Consider the following 19,123-nt stretch of genomic DNA (forward strand, 5'->3'; position numbering starts at 1 on the left):
AAGTTTGGACTGTTCAAGATAGTGAAAAGACATGATTCTTGAAATGCTTATGAAGTGGAGTTGCATGCTGAACTGAATATTTTACCAGTATTTAATGTTTTAGATTTGACAGAGTATTATGAAGGAGGTGACGGAGATGAAGTTGCAAAAGTGTAGTTGGGTATTGTAGTAGCAAGTTTGGCTATAAAGGAGATTGAGGAGATACTCGACAGTCATATTGGAAAAAGTAGAAGGAATAGAACTTATGAGGAATACTTAGTCAAATGGAATGGGAGGCTAGTAGAGGATTTATCATGGCTATCAAAGGGGGAGGTTACGCAGCTTGGTTTTCCTCTAAACACTTGAGACATGACAGAGTTAGTTCTCAAATTACCCTAGATGTTTGATGAAAGAGCATCTTGGGTGTAAGAGCAATCTTGCATCACCCCCCAAAAAAAAAACACTTTTATTTTTAGTTTTCTATTTTAATAAGAACTAGTAAAGAGGGGGGTTTCTATTTCTAGGAACTTGCTATTTTTAGTAAATTTTTCATAAGAGCTTGAAATGTTCTCATTCTCTACATGAATGTTTGTTTTAGAATTAAAAGCTTACCATAAAAATATCAATGCTTTAGCTTAAGTGTTAGAGAAGTTATTGCAGATTTTCGGTGGAAATTTTTGAAGAAAAATCTTTCAACTTAGTTTTGAAGGCCTTAGAGGCCCCAGATGAGGTCTGCAAACTTAATGGAAGGGCACATGCACCATTCTAAGCCTGTAGATCAAGAGTTGGCATTTCAAAAAAGTGGTTATAATAGCCAATTAGAGCAACGATTCGAGAGTTATGGCCTTCCAAAGTTGGGCTTCCTGAAATTTCTAAAATAATTGTCAAAGATGTATTTGGACAACTCTATATGTATTGTTAGGGTCTGTCGGCCCTGGGTATTAATTTTGAATGTATAGAACCTTCCTAGGCAGCATAATATTACCTATTTAAGAAAGGCCTAAACATAGTCTAAGACAACTCTAGATGGTAGTTTGCACCTTAGTCTTGCTAATTACTGTAATGAAGGTGCCCATGTAGGTTAGAATATTGTACTTGTCAATTTTGTAATTCTACATTTGCGATGATAATAAGAAGTCCATATTTTATTCTCTCATATTTTTTTATTTCTTTATTTATGTTATAGGTTTATGGTATTAAGGGGAGCACCCTTTATCAAATCTCTATGGAAAAGATATGCAACAGGAAGATTCCTGATGAATGGGGGAGAACCTAAGAAGCTTTGTAGTGAACAACACATGATGCCAATCTAGAATATGTAGAATATAGCAGTGTTCCAAAGGATTTTAGATTTGATTAATGAAGAGGATTTGGAAACATGAGAACAACAATAACAACAACAATAGAGCATTGTTTGGTATTCTTGGAACCTAGATGATTTTCATCTATGTTTCCATCAATGCCTGAGGGGGAGATTTTTTTCTTGAATGTTGATGATATTCATTTGGGAGAGTATCCTAAGCATTGGTGAGCATGTGGAAATATTAAAATGTTGCATTCATGATTATGTTTTTCATTGATGTCAACATAGCAGTAAGTCTGTGAAGACTAGAAGAGTAGAAGATAGAGATCAAGGTCATACGAAAAAATGTTTAATGTTTTAATGGATTGTAGGTAAGGACATGTTCCACAATATGTCTTGATGATGAAATTAAATGTGCGTAACATAAGTTAGAGTCATGTGGAAGTTCTAAGTGATTCATAGAGAGTAGTACAAAGATAGAGTAATTGTTAAGCAATTTCTAATGACTACATTATATCTTCTAATAGAGATATAATCTGTAGATGCATAGTTAGATAGTTATAGAAGATAGACTAATGCCAATGTTAGAGAGTGTGCAAGACCTAGTGTCACACGTGTGATAAGTTATATAGATTGTGAGCCAACAATGTTATTGTAATTGCAAAATAATTAATTATCTTATTATAATTGATTGGGAAGGCCTCAAGGCTGACTCAAGGAATTATTTTGAAGATGGATTATAAAGGAAGTATGTTTTTGTTGTTTGTAATTGGTGTGAAGTGTGAAGTATTCAAGAAAGTGTGAACAAGAGAAGAGTATTTGGTAAATGTGAGTAAGTGATCCAAGAGATTATTGGATGTGAAGTTGATGATCTGGTATCGAGATCAGAAGGAACGGAAGTCTAGTTGACAGGATAGAGAAAGAGGAAGGAGTAGTATAGTTCTATTGTATTATTCTGTAGGGAATAATATAAAAATCATTTGGACAGTGGGTTCATTGGTCTTGCCCCTAAAGTTGTTTGGACAGTGGGTCCATCTACTTTCCATAACTCCTAACAGGGTTGGAATCTCCTAATAGGGTTGGAATCTCATAATAGGGTTAGAATCTCCTAACAAGGACTCAAAGTCTCTTAATAGGGACTAAAATATACTGAATGTTCTCATAAACTCCTAACAAGGTCCATCCTCTAACAAGGAATATTTATTTTAGTACATTATCTTGTTGGTATCATCACCACCAGGGTTTTCCATCTGAACAAGGGTTTCCCTAGTTAACATATCTAGTGTCATTGTGCACGAGTACCTTGTTGTGGTTTTTTATTATATTTCTCATATGGTTAAGTTTTATTAAGGTTGATAATTGTGATAATAGTTGGATAACTGATTCACACCCCCCCACCCCCCTAGTTATATTGGTGGACTATATATTCTAACATCAACCTCGAAGGAATTAAAACTTTGCTAACTCTAAATTATAATGAGAGAGATCACCGATTGAAAAGAAAAGGGGTGATTATCTCAACTAGTAGAGTGGGCATCCTATAATGAATCACTAAAAGAGTTTCTCCAAAATATGGCATTGCAATAGTCTAATAGGGTGGTAACCTGGTAGTCAGCCCATTAGAGGACCCACCCATAGATCAATGTTCTACATATCACAATGCTAAGGTTTAGCAAGGATGTGTCACCCATGTATAGGACTTTAACAAATTGTTAGACGTAGCCTATAGATGAGATTAAGCATATGTGCATGTAAAGGAAAGAGAGACCCAATGTCAAGGATGCTCAATTCCTAGATTGAATATGGGCATAGAAATAATAGGATTGTGCATAATCCATAAATGTATTTGTAAGATATGTGGAGAGAGAGAGAGAGAGAGAGATGCATAGATTTGATGCTAACTTAGGAATCATACCAAGAAACCAAGGCTAAAGTTCCCCAAGCAAGACTTAGAATTCATATTCACTCCCCCATGGTTGGAATGCAAGAATGAGCAGAGCATATGTCCCCAGGTTAATGTTATTGTCAACACTTGAACATTAGAAATGACTTTAATAGAGTATATATGCAAGTATTGAGGAAAATGTTTCCATTATGAGATGCCCCTAGAAGAAGACAAATAAAGGGAAATACAAACATACCATGCAAGAGCATAGAAGAGATCTACTAAATTTGGGGTTAGTATGATAATATGATAATATGTAAGTATTAGATCAAGTATGGTATGTCATCACCCCCCAAAGGAAGTAGAATTACAACACAATGGAAGAATTACATGTAAGAGTTACTATTGATCCACATGGAAAGTTAGATGGTTGACTCCATTTGACTTGATGATACAACTTACTTGGCATGGTTGTAGACACAAAAAGAAGTAACTCTTTAATGGAGAACTAATTCCTTTGATCGCTTACAACCATTCTTTGGTGTTCTCCATGCCTAGTAAACATAAAGGACATTCCTCCTACCACCTAGTTTATCCATCTACCTAATTAGGGTGGTAATGACCATCGTTTCTATCATTCAGAACCAGATTTGCATGTAAAAGATCAAATCTTCCAATATGAGGACATGCATCTGATCATGATCTCTTTTGCTCAATAGTTATTGCTCCCCTAAAATATAACTCTACCTGGTTAGAGTTTAAACTCAATGTAATATCTAAGTTATGCCTAAACTCTACAAAATTCAGTTGTAAATATGTTCTAGGGGTTGGAGTTTTTGCAAAAAGTAATCTTATCATGATCTCTTAGGAGTCCTTCATACTTTTCCACATATTACTTGTAACCAATGGATGAAATTGGTTGAATTACCTTGTAGGCTTCAATAAAGGAATATTTCAAGTGTAATAGCCCACCAAGGAACCCAAAAGAAATTAACCTAAAGTTTTACTAAGTTTGTGAAACATTTTTTTTGAAAGATAATAAACAACAACATCAAATCAAATAAAGCAGAAGCAATAACATACACATAAGCACATACCATAAAATAGATTACATCTCTTAAGGGTCCCATGACATTGAATCACATTTAAGTTTAATTAATACTAAAACCAATATATAACACATCCACATTAAAGAATATATGATTATATATTATGCCACTTGGCAATAAATAGAATGCACAATCATCCACTATACAAGTCATATGATATGAAAGGCTGAAATAATATACATCATAAAATAGATTGCATCATCCTGTAGGATCTATAAAATCAAATATAATACACTTAGAGCATAAACATCCATCATAGCAACACAAGATCAGATAGAAAGGAACATCTGCACAAACAAATCCAGCAATGACATCCAACAGTCAGATCTTAATGATATAAGAAAATGCACTACCACCTGACCTCATGAAACCCAAAAAGGTCCCTCCCACCATGCCAAGGAGATAGTCTCAAGTCCCAAATAGGATAACAAACTCAAAATTCAAAACCAACATCTAGGTTCAAGGAATCACCTAAAAGCAACTATCTCAAAGGGTACCAAGACACAAGTATCAACTAAACCCAGAGGCAACACAAACAAGTAGGAAATCTACTATGCAAGTGGGCAAGTGTCATTGCATGAGCCTATTCTAAGGTTACCCAGTCTAGTCTTTTAATACTCCAACCCTCTAGTGACTCTATGCAGGTTAAATATCTTTTTGTATAGACAAGACATACTAACAAGTCAACTCTAAGGTTACCCTAGCAGTCTTTTAATACTCCGGACCCCTTAGTGAATTTTTGTGGTACTAATATGTTATTAATTTATTTTAAACCCATTTAATGAAATGTTATCACTTATTAAAACAACCTACAATGGTTTACCCAAGAAACCTATTTAGGGCTTCACTAACATGACATATGTATAACCTACCCTAAGCTCAACAAAAGAAAAATATCTCAAATGGTTAAAAACCACACATCAGTTCTTAAACAAGCAACTAGAAAGCACTTAAATATCATTAATCAAAATTATACATTTCACAAAATGATCATCTTAATAGGATTGATCCAAAATCAAGTATACATAAACCAAATCCATGTCATAACATGACATCACCAAAAAAAAATCATTTAATCACATCAGTCCTATTCAAGCAACTAGAAAGTAATCACAGATAACTGATCAAAGACTCAAAAGGTTATATTAGGAAAGACACATCATCCACCTTAGTTCTACACAAGAACTGGAAAGCACATCAAAATATTTGATCAAACTCATCATAGCACACAACATTAAAAATTACCATGATTGGGTATCAAAGATCAAATAGAAAGCATCATCATGACATCATAGACAAAACTCCTAGGCCTCTAGTAATACAACCTGACTGGTCAAAGCTAAGTCAAACCCTAGAAAACCCAACACTAGAAAATCACACGACACATAAAGCACAAACAAAAAGTGAATTTCATATCTCATTAGGTTTTTAACAACACACAAGTTTAATTTTCACTTATAGATTTTCAAGTTTTTAGTTTTTTTTGAAAACTAAAAGATTAAATAACAACCAAGGTTTCAGTTTTCTTTTCCAAGTATTATAGATTCGCTAAAGTTCTCAAGTTCACACGAGTCTCAACACTCAACAAATCATAACAAGTTGTTTAAACGTAGTTTTCATAGTTCAATTTGCTTTCAAAACACTAACGTTTGATATACAATCAAGGTTTTAATTATCAAATATACTTTTCAAATCTGTTTTAATACACTAAATCATTTTCATATCTAAATTAAACAATAAGATAAAATCCAAGTTTACTAAAGATAACCATCTTCCTAATTTACAAATTTGCAATAAAATTCCACACATACATCTTAGTAATAGATTAATTAAAACCTTTAATTAAATATTATTAAATATTAACTTGATAATCGTAACATTATTAATAGATAATAATTATTGATATATCAATCAAATAACTTTTATTAATTTATTAATAAAATAATTATTAATCTAATAATAATAATTACTAATATTATTATTAAATAACATTTAATATTTAATGATAATTCAATTTAATATATTTAAAACACTTAATAATTAAAACATTTAATAATTTTAATTAACATAATAATAAAATTATTAATTAAATTTAAATAAATAAAAAATAAAAAACTTACCTTTTAAAAAAAAATACATTTAAAGCATGTCGGCTAACATAGAAGGCCCGTAGGCCACTGTCGTCGCAACAGGTCTGCGTCAATAGCCTGTTGTTGGCAATGGGAGAAAAGGTCCGCCCACCACAATTATAATTTTTTTTTGAATTTTAAAACAATTCAAACAAAAGCCCCCTCAATTTATTTAGATTTTATATTTAATAATGTAATTACATAGTGATGACAAATTATTGTATAATTACATTATATACATACATACATACATACATACATACATAAATACATACATACATACATACATATATATTGATAATTTTCCAATATAAACCTGATATAGAAACTCGAACCAACTAGTCGATTGATAAAATAACCTTGGCTTTCATTATAAAACCCATATCCTGATTCTAATCATTCAACCAAGGGTATCAAAACTTAAATCCATTCACATATATTTTCAAGAAACGAAGAGCAGTACTTCCAACACGAGGGTTTCAAAATTTAAATCATAGACACTTTCAATAATGGAAACATATTTTATCAAACAAGGGTATCTGATTCTAAACTCATATACAGATAATCTTAGAACGAAGAACCAAAAATATCACAAACAAAGGTTTTAGATTCAATTCAATTGTGGAAACAAATTCGTAAACATAGAGAAGATAGAGAAAAACAAGAACAAGCAACTACTGCACAACCCACAATAACCTACCTGGATCTGATGTTAAAACAATGAATGCACAAAACTTTGCAAACAATTTCCTTTCCTTTCGAAATCCCTCCTCCCAAAAATCCACCCCTCTAAAACCTATGTAATTGCAAAATGAGCTTTAGATCTCTGATAAAGAGTTCTCCCCTAATTTGAGGCTCTAATTGTGCAATCATGGGAGGGAACTTGCTGATCAATATTCATTTAATATTCTATTACCTTTTTACATTTTCATGCACAAACTTTTAGATATTTAATTACAAAATATCTTTATTTGAATAATTAGCTTTTTCTCTTTATTTCATGCATAAGCTTGATGCAATTTAATTAAAATAAACTTTATTAAATTATTGTTTTCTCTCTCTAGTAAATTATGAGACATTTTAATTATATATTTATTAATTCAACTAATAATATTATTTGGAGTTTATTATTAAAATAAAACTCCTAAATAATAATTATTAAATTAAATAAATATAAATACGCCTAAATTAGAACTTTAATAAAATCTTTAAATTAAATTCTTTTATTTAATTAATTTCTCAATTAATTAAATATAATTAAATATTGAATTTTCTTTATTAAACTTTTATTAAATTAAATTATTAAATTATATTTTAATTTGATTCAATGACAATAGAAAATCATCACAGACTCACAAAATCAAATACGATAACCCAACTAAAGACAAAGAACATAATAAAACTCTAGTGTCAAAATCACGAATTCACGTCACTTGACAAATTCAAAAAGGTGAAACTAACTGAGATACTTGTCCTATTTTCTAGAACAATTGGCTTAGGTTAGGATTTGGATTCAAGAATTATCTTCCCACTTATACCATTGAAATACTGTGATAGGGTATGCTCATCTTGGAAATTTAGGGAAGTCGATACCTGATACTTGCAATCTACATAAAATCCATGCATGTATATACACATATATTCTAAACTAAACAGGCAATGGTAGGAAATGGTACATCGTGTAGATCCTAACTAGTAGGTGACTATGACTCCCTTCCTCAACCATATCAAAAATGCCAAACATAAGGAAAATATACACGTACACCATATACATGCAAGTATGGGGTAAGTAACCATATAAACTACATATAAATTGTTCCTCTAACTAACATCATGAAATAACTAAAATTGATTAAATGAACGTACATATATCATCATCAAAACAATCATAAACACCTGAAATAAGTCACTCATCACAATAATCAACTGAGTACAAAACAACATCTAATAAAATTCGATAACTAAGTACTAATAATCACAAGAAACAATTTGAAAACTGACCTAAAAGAATTTGACAATACAACAGAAAAGTCAAGTAGGGGTAGGCATTACATCAAGGCCCTTATTGTGTTCATTTTTGCTATGTAAGATACTAATTTGATATACTCTTGTGATTTAGTTTTTAATCTCTGCATTGGTGTCTCAGTCTTTATCTACAAGTGAGGTTTTGGAATATTCGTACAGATTGTAAGTCATGATATTTTTTCTTTCTTTCAAGTTTTGTTAAATTATGAATGCTATCATTCCCTTTAGCATCTTGTCTAAAGTTTGTCCTTCTTGTGAATTATTTATGTATGAATGTGTTCTGAGATCAATATTATTCCACCCTTAATCATTCAAGAAACCTCCCTCGCATCTTCTCAACAATATTTTCATCTTAATGTTCAGTGCATCACCTTAGCCTTAGGTTTCAGTTTCAGTACTCCTTCTATCCCTTTCCCTCTTAAGTTTAATTTCATGTTTGAAGAAGCAAATAGGTGAAGTGTAATAACGAATTGGCCCATAACCTGAAGATTCACTCCTACCTTTGGTACACCCACTAGCTCAGGGGTGTTTCCATGTTAGTCAAAGTGAATGAATTTTAGGATCCAGTCAATGCACAACTTTTTGAGATAAGAATTTTGGCATGCCTAGTGGGGAAAACATTTTCAGCTACACAATCCACTAGAAGCCAATCCAATCTTATGCATTGAGAATTTGGGTGTTATTCTCGGTGAAATAAGCCTTTAGAGACATTTTGTCTAACACTTGTTAGTGTAAATAATTATTATTTACACTTTACTTAAGTTTACTTAGGATAAATACATTATTTTATTATTTATTAGGTTAGACACATAGGAGTAAGTAACTCTACTTTAGCACATAGTGTCTACAACATAGGAGTTAACATCTAATTTAAGCACATGGTGTCTACAACATCTCTACATGAGATACACCTTGTCATACTTATCCTCTCATTGATTCATGTACATTCATGCATAATGGAGAATAATCCACTTCTGGTAGACGTGTGCTTAGTTGTCATGCTTATCTCCTAGTTCATTCTAGAGACATTCTAGATGCATCTTAGAGGCCTTTACATATATGCACCTCTAGTGTATGTACATATCAATTGAATATCCTATCATTTATTTTTCATATTGATATTATGATCATACTCTATTGGTCTATTTTGTGCTAGTTTGTTGAACTTCTTGGTCTTGGGTGATTTTGACCTAAGGAAAATTCTTACATGGTATTAGAGCTATACCAAATTCATACATGGTATCAGAGCCATAGGAGAATCATTTCATAGCCATTGGAGACCATTCTTGTTTTACCTCTTGGAGGACCTTGATTCAGATCTAGAGTATCCACAACTATTGAGAGTGTCTAGAGCCAAGAAAACCTCACCATTGCATCCGGAGAGTCGATTCAGTGAATTTTGACTATAAAATTGCCTACCCTAGGCTATAGTCAAAATTGAAGAATTTTTTTTGCAAACTAGCACCCAAAGGCCTGATTTACAAAATTGGTGAATATTGGAGCTTGCTGTTGCAAGATATTGGCATCATATTTAGAAGGTCAAAGAACCCCTAAATTGACTTTTGTTTCACCAAAATCAGACATCTGAGATGAAACCTAGAGTCATTTGATTTTTGGAGGTGTGATGATGGCAATTTAGGAAAAATAATAACAGAGGTGATTTTCAAACAACTATATCTCCCTCATATGGATTTCTTTTTTCGAGTTTTTTTTTTTTTTTTGGAGTAGAATTTCATGATCTACACATTGGTGTAGGATGTTTGAGATCTTTGTTCCTGAATTTTTTTGCATTAAATTACAAATCCCAATTTTTGCTACTTCAACGGCTTAGTACAGGCTCATTAGGACATGTAATTAGGTTCTATTTTTTTGAAAGTGCATAATTTTTCATCTACTTTCTAGATCTACAATTAGATTATAGGCTTCTATGGACAAAAATACTACTTTCAAAAATAGACCCTAAATTGGCAAGTGGCTATTGTGATCGTAATAAAGTCCCAAATCATTTTTTTTTATTTTATTTTTTTTGGGGGGGGGGGGGGTTCATTGATTATTTTTTCATTTTGGGGGGTGCATACATTTATTGATCGCATAGAGTTTTGTTTCACATCTCAGTTTGGTGTTAGACCTAAGTTGACAAAGAGGAACTATTAGAAATTGAGTGCTTTAATCATTGATCATCACTTATGCTCATGACTTTTGGATGGCTCTTTGGGAAGCATATGGGGATCCAACAGTTCCTCCATTTCTAGAAGACATTCTACATCTAGTCACTCTAGTTACAGTACATTCAACTCCAAATGAGATCACACATCTTGATATGTTGCTTCTACTGATTCAATTCCAACCACAGATACTCTTGATTTAGTGTAGTAGGAAATGCCATGTCTTCCTACTTCTGCTTCATGGGATGACTTCATTCCAGACATTGTAGGACCATTTGTGGAGTCTTACATTGAATATGTGGGAGACATCATCAATGACATCAATCTTCTCTTTGTTGAGGAGACTTCTTCACTCGTTGTGAGGGCACAATCTGACCATCAACCATTTGGGGTTTCTTTCAAGATTGATTTGATTGTGGACATTTCTTTATAGTAGATGGAGAAAGACTCTTTTAGTTATGAGGAGTCATATCAATCTTTTGAGATTGTCTTCTAGTTTCCTCAGACATCATTTTTTCTGAGGATTCTTCTTATCAGTTGGGGAGCATTCTCTATAACACCTATGGCACCATTTCTTCCTACAAAGAGGAACATCATTTAGCTTTCATGGTGTAGCTTCTTCAATCAATACAGAGCTTCTATCATGGGTGTGCATCCATCATTGAGGGGAGGTGACATTACTTCTCTTCCTTCATCTTCTTATAAGGATGCTTCATTGTCTTTGGAGCTTGTTTTAGTGTCATACATGGACATGCTTCCCTGTTTGCCACCTTCTTGTGGGAATTCACTAGATTGGTTTGTGGCATCTACATTCATCAAGGACTTGTCAACATCTGAGTAGACTGTAGAGGCAACATCCATGCCATACTACATCTGGATCCCTCTTCCATCTTCCTATCCATAGTGGGAAGCATATTTGCACCTATACTTGGTGCTTTTTCTTTGTAAAGGGAGAAATGTTGTTTGTAGACATTGGATTTTCTTTTGTCTTCCAACACTTATCATTATGAGATCCTTCACTAAGCGGGGATTTCATGGAGGGATTCTCTATTGTATATGCATGATATATGCCATAATGGGGGGGGGGGGGGCCTTGATTACTCCATCCATTCATGCATCTTTCTTTATTGTACTTATCTATCTTTTTGAGGGAGAGTTTTTCCCATGAGGTTTTCCCTCTTTGTCCATTTTTAGATAGATTCCATTGCATTTGAGCATTACATTTGTACATGGGTACCTAACATGGCCTCGTAGCTAGGACCAATTATGCATTTCATCATAGCTTTTATGAGCTTAAGTGCATTCCCCTAAGTTGTACTTAAGGGGGGGCATTAATGTAAATAATTATTTATATTTTACTTAAGTTTACTTAGGATAAATGCATTATTTTATTATTTATTAGGTTAGACACCTAGGAGTTTGCATACTCATACGAGTTGTCTTGTTAACAATACAGGATTTAGCATCTAATTTAAGCACATGGTGTCTACAACATCTCTACACAAGATACATCTTGTCATACTTATCCTCTCAGTGATGGATGTATATTCATGCATAATGGAGGATAATCTACTTCTGATGGATGTGTGCTTAATTGTCATCCTTATCTCCTAGTTCATTCTAGAGACATTGTAGATGCATCTTAGAGGCCTTTATATACAAGAACCTCTAGTGTATGTACATATCAAATGAATATCATATCATTCATTTTTCATATTGATATTTTGATCATACTCTATTGGTCTATTTTGTGCTAGTTGTTGAGCTTCTTGGTCTTGGATGATTTTTCCCTAAGGTAAATTCTTACAACACCATGCCGACTATATGCATCTTCTAGTTGCAATAGACCAAGTGTTAATTTGTGTAAAGATCTTTTGACCTTTTTTTTGTTTCTCACACTTTCTATGAAGTTCCTTATTTAAGTGCTTCTTCATGGATCCCCTTCATGAAGATGACTTTTTCAATCCTTTGTATTATGAGAACAAAAGTGAAGAAATGGATTACATCCACTCTCTAGAGTGGAAGGTGAGTGTGGCCCAATTTGAGGAGGATCTTGCAAGGAATTTGGCTATTGTAGTAGAGGAGACAAATCTCAAGCTTGCCCAATTAAGAGTAGCTGAAGTCTAGGAGCCCCCAAGGCAAAAATTTTCTCACTTCTTGCAAAGTAGTCCTCCCCTTCTGCAACAACATAAGGAGACATGCACACTACCAACCACACCATTAGAGCCAACCCCTGCTAGCCAAGGGGATTCAACTATTATAGAGCTCAATAGTGAGGTCAAAGCTGATTCCTTGGATCAAGCACCATCAAGAGGATTCCCCATCAAGCATCTAGCTCTACAATAATACAAGTTGCCCCTCGTCATGCTCATTCTAGAGCATGAGGAATATTTTCACAAGGAGGAGCAAGTCTATCTTACTTAAGATCAAGGTGCCCCAATATTGGAGAGAAGATTCATTATCTTTAGCATTTGGAAGGAGGTATTCCATGCAGCAACATGTTTGTTATGCTTACTACTATTTTTAGCTGCCCACTTGCATGGAAGAAGAAATCAATCAGTGAGGAGGGACAACTATTTCAACAAACTAGTTAATGGGTTTGTTTAACATTCCATTTATGTAAATCCATGTACATAGTAGAGTAGGAATTTTTTAGTTTTTACCAATTTTTTTGAGAAGTGCATGAGCACAAGATATTTCTCTATGAGATAGAAACATTTTGATTTTTTATAGTTGTAGAGGTTGTAGTTTCTAGTTTTTTGTAGTGTGGGTTTCATTTTTTACTCTATATCCCAATGGATCACTTAAGGCCACTGATCTCATGCTTAGCAAGAAAGCATCCCCTCTGAGTCACCAAAATTTTTGACCATCCCTCCCTATTTTTTTTCCAACATTGACCAGTCTCATAATATCTAGGTTGGCGGCCATGTCCACATTCTTAACTATTCATTTATTGCCATTCATACTTGTAAGGGATACATTAACAACTTGGTTATAAATTTATATCCCTAAGCCTTCAAACCCCTTATATTCACATTTATATGCTCAAGGAAATTTAAGTTGCAACCTTACAATTCATGCTTGTTCGCATAATCACAACTAGTTATCACCTAACTATCAAAAGGGTGGTGATAGTGTGACATGATCTTCTCAGTGGTATACACAACTTTACAAGACAAAGTGCTAACATTCAAAGTGCTAACTTTACTTGACAGTGTGACAAAGAGTTAAGATTAAATCATGGTTAGAGATGTGAAATGTTGAAAGCTTCTTGTGCATATGTAGATGGAGTTTAGTGTCAAACCCTAGTTGTAGGTTGTGAGTAGGCAATAGGATGACACATATTATGGTGGGCTAGGTAAATTCTAGTTCTCTTGATCGCATCATCACAAGGGCCGGCCCACTATCAAAGGAATTGTTAATCAAATGAAAGCAAATTAGTTGGATTAATTTAACTCCATCGATGAGCTTCAAAGTTTTAAGTTACGATTGTGTGATAGTCAATTGTTGTAGTCAAATTTTAGCATTTCACATCATTACAAAAGGTTAATGTTAACACATGGTCAAAGCCACAAAGTGGTAATCTTCTTTATTCGCAATATCACAAAGAGTTAGGGGTAACTTGAGGTCAAGGTGGTGATGGTGCATTTTCCTAGATCACATACTCACAGGCTTAAACATCAAAGTTAAAAGTTAAGTTGCATTGAGACGATAAAGGCATGATAAGAAATTTCACATCGTCACACAGTTAGAAGACTACCAAGTCTAAATTACAATGACAGTACAAAGGACCAATTTTCATTGATTAAAAAGTTGCAACAATTAGAAGGATAGAGCAGAAACAAGTTGTGACATAGTGATAGGCATGAAATATAAGATGATTGTAGTTTTGTGAGGTTAGACAGTTAATGAAGGAAATAAGCTACAAAGCCATAAACAAGGGTAGTCAGTGATCAACAAGAAGATATAAATTTGGGTGTGATGGTAGAATTCTGAAAGGACATTGGTCCACATGGATAGTTATATGGTTAACTCCATTTGACTTGATGACATAACTTACTTGGCATGGTTGCAGACACCGTAGGAAGCAACTCATTAATGGTGAACTAATTCCTTTGATCTCTTGCAACCACTCTTTGGTGTTATTCATGCCTAGTAAACATAAAGGACATTCCTCCCACTACCTAGTTCATCCATCTACCCAATTAGGGTGGTAGTAGCCACCATTTCTATCATTTAGAACAAAATTTGTATGTAAAAGATCAAATATTCCAGTATGGGGATGTGGCTCTAATCATGACCTCTTCTACTCAATAGTTATTGCTCCTCTTCAATCTGAACTCAATGTAATATTTGAGTTATGCCTAAACTCTATAAAAGGATATAGTAAATGTATTCTAAGGGTTGGAGTTTTTGCAAAAAGTAATCATGTCATGACCTCTTACGAGTCCTTCATACTTTTCTGCATATTACTTGTAACCATTGGATGAAATGTGGTTGAATTATCTTGGAGGCTTGAATAAAGGAACAATTGAAAGCCCTTATTGTGTTCATTTTTGTAGTGTAAGAGATTGATTTGATATACTCTTGTGATTTATTTTTGAATCCCTGAGTTGACATCTCAGACTTTTTCTGCAATTGAGGTTTTGGAATCTTCATACAGGTTACAAGTGGTGACATTTTTTCTTTCTTTTAAGTTTTGTTAAACTATGAATACTATCATTCCATTTAGCATCTTGTATAAAGTTTGTCCTTCTTGTGACATATTTATGTATGAATTCTTTCTTAGATCAATATTGTACCACCCTTAATCATTCAAGAAAGCTCCCTTGTATCTTCTTAATAGTATTTTCATCTTGTGTTGCCCTCCAAACAAATAAGTTGGAAAAAGAGGTAGGGGTCAAAAGCCTATGGTTGAAGGAGGATTTAAATAATATTATTAAATGCCTAAGGGGAGAACACCCTTCATCATGGAGCATTAAGAATATGATGGAGGAAATGAAAAATATCTTACTTTCCTTTGAAAGGCTCTATGTGTCACATGTTTACTATGAGGATAATGTGGTGGTTGACTAGATGGTTAATGAGGTGGTAAGGAGGGAAACATCACACAGATGACCAAGTTGTGAGGGGTTTCTAGTGGCTACTAAAAGCTTAATAGAGATTGAGAGAATCCAGGGGAGGACGAGAAACATAAAGTGTAATTATGGAAGTTAATGTTGTCAATCAAACTTGTAAAACTTGATGAAAGCTTGGCACAAGCCAAATTAGAGGTATCCTAATTAGGGGGCTTTGTGGCACATTTTATGGGTGATATGTAATTGCTATTACTATTGCTTTACTGAGGAAGGAGGCAAGTGCAATTTTTGTGAGAAAAAACATTGTTCAACTCGTTGTGCTTGGAGAACACAGAGTTTTTGTTCTTTTTTCTTCATAATGATTGGGGAGAGGCATTGTAGAGAGCCAAAGATAGAAGTGGATAAGTGGAAGAGGAGATCAAAGGTGTGGAAGAAGTTGAGGGAAGGAAGCATCTCAGCCTTCATTGAAAAACTTCATGGCTAGGATCCAAAGATAACTAACCTTATGGTTAAGTCATGGAAAGATGGGAAGGTAAATATTGAGGGTATAAACTTCTAGGTCAATGAAGGGGTCTTAACTGAGGTCATTGATTCTCCTAATAAGGGAATAAAACTCTATAGGGATAAGAAAATATCTATGAATTCAATGAAAGACTTTGCAAAGGACACTAAGGAAATGAAGGAATTAGTGAAGACTAGTGCCTAATATGAACCTACGTCAATTAAGAAACTATGGAGGTTTGTCTTAAGGGAGATTATATCCTACAGTATGCTTGACACAAGGTTTGACAGGATACGAATCCACCATTTTGTTATCCTAAACCGTTTCAAGTATGGAACAAAAATATCTATCCCCTTCTACCTATTTTTCTTTTCAAATAAGAGTATTGTGATTTTTAAGAAGAAAGTGTATGCTAATCATACCTTCCATGAGGGTTTTTTATTACTCATATATGAGCATTTTAAAGCTTAAACTCATGAAAGGACTATTACCCAGAAGGAAAAATCTTCAAAGGAAATGGTGAGCTCTTACCTCCCTTTAGATACAGAGGATAATGTAGGTCTACATTTAGATGACAAAGAGGAGGTGGCTAAAATCATAAGAAGAAAAAGAAGCCTCAAAAAGTAATGAAGAGAAGGATAAAGCAAGAGGTAAACTTAGAGGAGGATTACATTGATGAGGAAGAGGAGATGGATATGGATAAGGAGGGCAATGTGAAAGAGGTGGGCACCAGTAAGGCTCAACTAAGAAAGAAGGATGACAACTTAGTCAAAAGGAGAATGGATGGTAAGGAGGAAGTAAAGAAGGCACTTGTTAAAGGTAAGGAGATCAATATCAAAGCTTAGGAAGAGAGAAAAGAGGAAAATTGCTTGGCTAAAACCACTGTTACTCTTGATGCTAAGGGAAGGAAGACTGCATGGAAGAACTCTCATTCTAGCACTACAAAAATGGGTTTGGTTAGAAAGCATATCCACTCGGAGGTTTTGGAGGGAAGGGATGGAAAAATTTAGTTGGAGGAGCTCATAGAACCAGATTTGCTAATTCTAAGTGATAATGTGAGGGAAATGGGGATGAACCTCCTAAACAATGCCTGCAATAGTTTGGTTGAAAATCTCTGGTCCATTAAATGGATTTTTCATGAAATTAAAGAGATTAAGTTTAGGATGCAAGGGAAATAAAGGACATAAGGGGGAAATAGGAATGTTAGAATTAACAATTTGGGTGTGCAAGTTTCTGAGTTTGAGAAAAGGATGGAAATGATGGAGAGCTCTCTACATAGCTTGGCTAACTAGAGCCTCAACATTATAAAAGGCCTTAATGGTAATATCATTTAGTTGCACTCAATGATGGAGGAAACCAAAATGGGGAAGGAGCAAAAGGACAAAGAGGAAAGTAGGGCCACTGATGAAGATGATTCTTTATAGGTTGAGAGCTTGAGCAAAAGAAGGAGATCAGAAAAGAGGAAATGCGAAAAGGTGTCTCCAAATGATAATCAATTGAATACTAACAAGGTTGAGGCCATGGGAGAGCTGGAGCTCAAGAATGCAAAGTTGATCAAAGAAATGGTGCCCTGATCAGTGTTCCTGGTCTTTTGTCTATACCCTAGCTTTTGGCTATTTGTATTTTGTCTTCTTTTGATGGTTGGGTTTGGCCTATTGTTTTTTCTATTGATTTATTACTAGGCTTGAACTTTAAGTAGTATTTTGTCGTTAATTGGTAGGTTTTAGGAACCCTTGTAAAAAACTTGTTTTACTTGATCGAAAATAGTAATTTCATCTTAATGTTTGGTGCATCACCTTACCTCAATTTTCAGTTTTACTACTCCTATCCCTTTCACTCTCAAGTTTAATTTCATGTTTGAAGAAGCAAATAGGTAAGCATCATAAGGAACTCACCTATAACCCAAATATTTACTCCTACCTTTGGTACACCCACTACCTCAGGATTGTTTCCATGTTACTCAAAGTGACTAAATCTTAGGACCCAATTGAGGCAAACCTTTTTGAGATAATAGTTACAAAGAAGAGTCTTCTTGGAAACCATCATGGAAAACAAAAAGAATTGGCATTACCATGTTTCAAATTCAAGAAGGTAATAGAAGGATACAAGTATGAACAATAGGACATGTATAACATAACATAGAACAATAGACAAAAGAATTAAGATACAAATAGAAGAATGCCATGACATAATGATTTATTTATCACCTTGCACCAACAGAGTAACAAGGGTCATTTAAATAAATTTGAACATACATTTAACAAACAAGATATGAGGGAAGCACATAACAACAAGAAAACACACAAAAAGCTACTATGCTATAGAACTCACTTCAAGCATGTTGCCCTCCTCCTCCATCTTGGTCAATAGTAATAAGAGAAGGTGGATAAATTAAAGAGGAACTATGTCCAAAATAGAAGGATCAATAGCTAAATCCAATAATACTCTCATGAGAGTCACTATGCTTAGGTGTAGATGTAAGTTAAGTTGTGTATAAATCATATTAGGTAAATCAAGATCAAAATCTATAATTTCATGCTCATCATCTAATGCATTCTCCTCATATAAATTAATAGCAATGAAATATAAAACAAGGATATATATATCATTAAAATCATCAACAAACATGGACTAGTGAGAATCATTTATATGAGCTTTAGCACAGGCTTGACAACTATTTTGACATTCATAAGTATGTTAGTTACACTTAGTTTTATTAGAAATTTATTGAGAAGATGAAGGAATATTGAAAACCATAGGTTCCTTATCTTTTGATGGCATAGGGGATGGAACAACTTAGGGATGAGATGTAGAAGAAGGAACCACACTTGGAGGGCTAGGAGATGTGAGAGGTGCCTAACCATTAGAGATAGGAGAATCAAAAGAGATAGGAGTTGATGTTGTAGGAAAAAGACCATGAGGATTACTTCACTTGGAAATCTTTCAAA

The sequence above is a fragment of the Cupressus sempervirens genome, chromosome 6 (genome assembly GCF_028749045.1).
Source record: "Cupressus sempervirens isolate cs-2001-9-10 chromosome 6, ASM2874904v1, whole genome shotgun sequence".
NCBI lineage: Eukaryota > Viridiplantae > Streptophyta > Pinopsida > Cupressales > Cupressaceae > Cupressus > Cupressus sempervirens.